Here is a 6,803-nt window from a genome sequence, read left to right on the forward strand (position 1 = left end):
CTCCCTAGCACAGGTCACCCTCCAAAACCGCAGGGCCTTAGACTTACTCACGGCTGAAAAAGGAGGTACCTGTATGTTCCTCAAAGAAGAATGCTGTTTCTATACAAATGAGTCAGGATTAGTTGAGGAGAGAGTCCAACGTCTACATAAACTAAGCTTAGAAATGAAAAAGCAACAGTTTACTACAGCAGCTAATAACTGGTGGAACTCTTCCATGTTTTCTCTTCTAGCACCTTTCCTAGGCCCCCTAATGTCTTTACTGCTTCTGCTTACTGTAGGCCCCTGTGTAGTAAATAAAATTCTACAATTTGTCAGAGAAAGGTTTGATACCATCCAACTAATGGTCCTCCGTAGCCATCACCAACCTCTTCTTTACCCAGAAGGAGAAGCTACTCTATAACAAACAGTCTGAAGGTCCAGGATTGGACACCCAGTTACTTATGAGAGGGGGAAATGAAAGGGCATAAAAGTGTGTGCCCACCCTATTGCTAAACCTTTGTTCTGCTCTCACAAACATTTTGTCTCTATCTCTGCACATTCTAAAGATTTTGTAAGTTCCTGTTTTTCTCTCTGTGGCACGGCAAGGTCACAAGACGCGTTTACGTAAGGTACACTCATGTTGCAAAACCTGTTGTGAAACCTGTCACAATATGATTAACTGCCTTTGTTCTGCTTCTGTAACACTGCTTTCCCGCCTCGGGGTTTGTGAAAACAAGCCCTGCCCCTGCCCTGCAAGCCCCTGATAAGTGTCATCAGAATTTCAAAACTAACTGAAATACTAGAAATGGCGGGAACCAATCATAATCAGCCAAATCGCCTTGCTCAAATATCAGCCAATCATACATCTGATTTGTATAATGACTCTGTGCCTGTGTACCCTAGACTATATAACACTGTCTTGAGCCCAGTTGGGGAGCTCTCCCGCCCCGCGTGTTTCACGAGCGTGTGAGAGTTCCAGGTTCGAACCTGTAATAAAGATCCTTGCTGCTTGGCTTTGACTCCAGACTCTGGTGGTCTTCTCAGGGGAATAAACGGACTGGGCATAACACAATAAATATTGTGAAAATGGCCATACTTCCCAAGGTAATTTATAGATTCAATGCCATCCCCATTAAGCTACCAATGAGTTTCTTCACAGAATTGGAAAAAACTGCTTTCAAGTTCATATGGAACCAAAAAAGAGCCCGCATTGCCAAGACAATCCTAAGACAAAAGAACAAAGCTGGAGGCATCATGCTACCTGACTTCAAATATACTACAAGGCTACAGTAACCAACACAGCATGGTACTGGTACCAAAACAGAGATATAGACCAATGGAACAGAACAGAGTCCTCGGAAATAATACCACACATCTACAGCCATCTCATCTTTGACAAACCTGACAAAAACAAGAAATGCAGAAAGGATTTCCTATTTAATAAATGGTGCTGGGAAAATTGGCTAGCCATAAGTAGAAAGCTGAAACTGGATACTTTCCTTACTCCTTATACAAAAATTAATTCAAGATGCAATAGAGGCTTAAATGTTAGACCTAAAACCATAAAAACCCTAGAAGAAATCCTAGGGAATACCATTCAGGACATAGGCATGGGCAAGGACTTCATGTCTAAAACACCAAAAGCAATGACAACAAGAACAAAAATTGACAAATGGTATCTAATTAAACTAAAGAGCTTCTGCACAGCAAAAGAAACTACCATCAGAGTGAATAGGCAACCTACATAATGGGAGAACATTTTTGCAATCTACTCATCTGACAAAGGGCTAATATGTAGAACCTACAAAGAACTCAATCAAATGTACAAGAAAAAAAACAAACAACCCCATCAAAAAGTGGGCAAAGGATATGAACAGACACTTCTCAAAAGAAGACATTCAAACAGCCAACAGACACATGAAAAACTGCTCATCATCACTCGCTGTCAGAGAAATGCAAATGAAAACCACAATGAGATACCATCTCACACCAGTTAGAATGGCAATCATTAAAAAATCAGAATACCACAGGTGCTGGAGAGGATGTGGAGAAATAGGAACACTTTTACACTATTGGTGGAACTGTAAACTAGTTCAACTATTTTGAAAAACAGTGTGCCTATTCCTCAAAGATCTTGAACTAGAAATACCATTTGACCCAGGCATCCCATTACTGGGGATATACCCAAAGGATTAAAAGTCCTGCTGCTATAAAGACACATGCACATGTATGTTTATTGAAGCACTATTCACAATAGCAAAGACTTGGAATCAACCCAAATGTCCATCAGTGACAGACTGGATTAAGAAAATGTGGCACATATACACCATGGAATACTATGCAGCCATAAAAAAGGATGAGTTTGTGTCCTCTATAGGGACATGGATGCAGCTGGAAACCATCATTCTCAGCAAACTATCGCAAGAACAGAAAACCAAATACCGTATGTTCTCACTCATAGGTGGGAATTGAACAATGAGATCACTTGGACACAGGAAGGGGATCATCACACACCAGGTCCTATTGTGGGGAGGGAGAGGGAGGGATAGCATTAGGAGATACACCTAATGTAAATGATGAGTTAATGGGTGCAGCACACAGCATGGCACATGTATACATATGTAACAAAACTGCACATTGTGCACATGTACCCTAGAACTTAAAGTATAATAATAATAATAAAGAAAAAAGGTGAACCTAATCATTGCTTTAGATCGGGTTCACTTTAATCATCATTAAGAAAAGAAAAACAGTATCCCCTTGCCTCCTTTCCAGCTCTCTTCAAAACTCTCCTCCTCAGTGTTTAAGATTCAAGTAACATTTGTTTTTCAATTTTTACATCTACACAACTTTCATTACACAAAAGCATTTTTAAGAACTTTTACAATGCAAATCTTCATGGTGGCAAAACACACATCTGACTGCAGCCCATTCTCCAGTTTTAACAAGGGATGGTCCAGGAGGAAAAAAAGAGGACTTAATCAAATCTTCTTATATACATACCACTAACAGACATCCTGATAAACACATTTATGGTATTACTAACTGGAAGTCTTCTATAGAGTGCTTTTACCATGATGTACGTAGTCTGTCTAGGATTCCTTATGGGAAACATACCTAAAATTTATGGATTTGTTGTGTGTGGTTATATGGAAATATTACTTAAGCTATGAACGTATTAGCATAAAATGTGGAGAGATTTAATTACTTAGATTCCTTGTGTACATTTGATGCTCATCATGTATCACTTACAGACCTCAGATGTAAAATCTGAGCCAGATACATACTAGTGTGGCAAGAAAAAATAGGGAAAGTAGCAGGTGCCCTGTGTCCTAAAAATTTGAAAAAAAGCTGGATACTTGGTAAGAATTCTGATTCATATATCTCTGGTTTAATAATATGGCTCTTTGTGTTATCTCAGGTGTGAAACTATTAAAATATTATGATTGTACCCCTTCAGCCCTGGCCTCTAGCTTAAACACTTCTATGTGTTTGGCAGGTGATTTTCCTAGCTTAGTTGCAAGATTTAACAAGTGAGTCAATGTTTTATTCCACATGTTTTTACAATTAAAACGCCTATAAGTAAACCTAATTATTAATTATTTAATTAACTGGATCAATATTTGTTAAGATAAATCTAGATGAAAATTTGAATATTATGGAAACACAGATATGGCCTTAGCCATGAAACCATGTGTTTTGAGTGACTTCATACTTTCTTTTCTGTATCAGTGAGTGATAAAAAATAATAACATTTAAAAAGTCCTGTGATTCTGATAATGTAGTTGGTAAAAGGGAAATAAAGATGGTACAGCAAGAAAAGTCTCCTGCCTCAAACTTCGCCACCATCTCAGAAGTGGAAGACAGTATAATGTTGTGGAAACTCTGGAGATATAATAGGAAAAGTTTCTCTACTTTATAATATACAGTGTATATATAAAAAGTATATATATATATGTGTGTATATATATATAGCATATATATGTGTATGAATATATATATAGTGTGTGTATATATATATGAAAATACAGCATATATGAATTTTTGTCCACAGTTTCTGGCTCAAAACTCCCATAGCCCTTGTTATGGTCATTTGTTATAATATTGAGTTTGTTAGGCCTCAGGAGAAGGTCTCAGAAAGCAGTCTCTCTGACCTTTCTCTTTCCTCCTTTCTCCTGCCTCAAAACAGGACTGTAATCTTACCTGCCTTTCTAATTTTGGGTCTTACTACCATCCCCAGATATGGTCCTGCCTTGCTTGCCCTGGGGGAAGGAATGCTAACATTAGGAAGCTTCTATAAAAACCCAAAGGACTGGGTTCGGAGACCTTCTGAATATCTACCTGCTCAATATGGAGGCTCTAGGATGATTGACCTAGGGAGAGCATGAAAGATCCACATCCTTTCCCCCGTATCTCACTCTGTTTATTTCTACATCTCTATCCTTTGCAATATCCTTCATAGTAAATGAGTAAATAGAAATAATCATTTCCTTGATTTCTGTTAGCTGCTCCAGCAAATTAAATGAACCCAAAGAGGTTCATGGGATTACCAACTTGAAGTCAGTCAATCAGAATTTCCAGACTTTTTCCACCATTTGACACTGGTATCTGAAGGGGAGTGTATGTAGGTAGGGGTGGAGAGTCTTGAGGACCGAGCCCTCAACCCAGGGGATCTAACAGTATCTCCCAGTAGACAGCATCAAAATTAAATTGGAGGACATCCAACTGGTATCTGCTGCTTAGGGTGTGGGAAAAAATTCTCACACATTTGATCACAGAAGTCTTCTGTGTTGATCATTCTTGTGGTGGTGGTGTGAGAGTAGAGGAAAAATAGCTTGAGAGTTTTTTTCTACACAAAGCCCAATCATGTAAATCCCTCTTGGCCAATTGACTTACCCATACTCTAATATAATAAATTATTAATTCTTAAGTGCCACCAAGAACATAATATTGGAGAACTGCAAATGTGACTTTAAATAGAAATCACTAACAATATTGATGTATCAGTGGAATAAAGTAATGGCAGAAGTTTTTCCAAGGGACAGACATGAGTGGTTCACCTAACCTTTAGGCACCATAGTGAATTCTTTCTTACTCTCCTAGGGAAAGGGATAGAGAAAACTGTCCATGGTTTCTGTCGTGAAATGAAAAGGTGCAGACCCTGGACTGGGTCAGAGGACTATTCAGTGAATAATATTCTGAGGTCACTCTGACTAATGGAAAGTACAGACAAGCAAATAGGCAGTTAGAATGTCATGCTGTAAGTCTTATGAAATATTTCACATATATATAAATATATATATATATATACACACACACACACACACAGAGAAAGAGAAAATAAAGTAGGAAAGATATTATTGAGCAAGAGTTAACATTTGCTACATTTGTTAAGAGCAGCCTAAGGAGACAGGACAAGGACAGCCATCTGTGGTACCTAGACTTAAGCACTTCTTGTGAGCTAGCTTTGGAGTTTTATAAAATTCAGAAGCTAGCTTCTGAATAAACATCTTCTTTAGAGGTAGAAGTTAAGACACAAGCTTATGAATAAATAGAGAAAATTCTGGCCTTCATAGATACAAAATTCCATGTGCTTTGAATCTGTCCATGTCTCACCATTTCTACTGCTGCTACTCAAGCAAAACCACACGCTCATGTAGATGTTGATAACTCCCTAAGCTGTCCTTCTACCACGGGACTTTAGTACAACTAATTTATCCTACCCTGTACACTCTTCTCCAGCTAATGGGTATCTTTCATTTTACCTCAAATTTTGTTTACTTTAGGAAGATTTCCCGGACCTCAGAGAGATTAGTTATCTCCAGCAATTAATCTCAAGACTACCTATATTTCTTTAGAGTATTTGTCAAAGTTAAAATAAACTAGTTGATGACTTTTGTGAGGTCCTAATTTCTACACTTTTTCCTCACCTGAGAGTCCTATGAAGTCAGGATTTTATTTCCTGTTTTCTGCTGTATCCCAAATGCATAACACTGCAGATGACTCTTAGTAAGTGCTGAATTCTAGATGATGAATGAGCCACGCATGGCTGCCATATTGTCTTTGATTTTGAAATAAAATTAACCCTCATTCTTTCCTTCCTAATCCCATTTGTTGACACCAATTCTGCAGTAACTCTACTCCTTTAAGCTGTGAAGTAATAGAGTGATCTTTTGAGAAGAGCATATGGCTCTAAATAAAAGCAGACAGATTCCCTGAGTATTTAGTAAAGGCACTAGATGAAATATTTTCTTTTGTAAATGCGATACAAAACATTAATAGAGATTATGGATGAATGTCTTCCTTAGAGATAGAAGATAAGACACAAGCTTGTAAATAAATGAGGGACAAACAAATTATATTTTTAATTCCTTGGGGCTGGATTTGTAAATTGCAACAAATACACACTGACTACTCCTGTCAACATTCTATTCAACTTAAACACAAAATTGTGTTTCTTGCATTTGTCTTCTGCTATAAATAGTTTTAGAATTTGTGGGTTTGTACTAATCTTTCAGACCATAACTTACCTGAAGAGCAAATGGAAGTGGTGAATAAAATGACACAAGGGCAATTACTTTCTGGTAGAAGACACGAACATCTGCTTCTTCTCAAAGATTCTTCTGGCATTTAACTAGTGGTGAAACTTCGAATAAAGGCTGTGGGCCAAAAAAAGGCATTGATTTACTTGATTCTAGCTTCTACTTCTCTTCCAGAAAAGATGAGCAGGTTTTAAGTTTGACCTGTCTATTGTGTCACTTGTAGGAAGATCTCAGAGGATTGATAGGAACACCTACATTGTTTTATTCAATTGAAAAAAAAAA

This window comes from Colobus angolensis, unplaced genomic scaffold (assembly GCF_000951035.1).
Source record: "Colobus angolensis palliatus isolate OR3802 unplaced genomic scaffold, Cang.pa_1.0 Scaffold290, whole genome shotgun sequence".
In the NCBI taxonomy this organism is placed as follows: Eukaryota; Metazoa; Chordata; class Mammalia; order Primates; family Cercopithecidae; genus Colobus; species Colobus angolensis.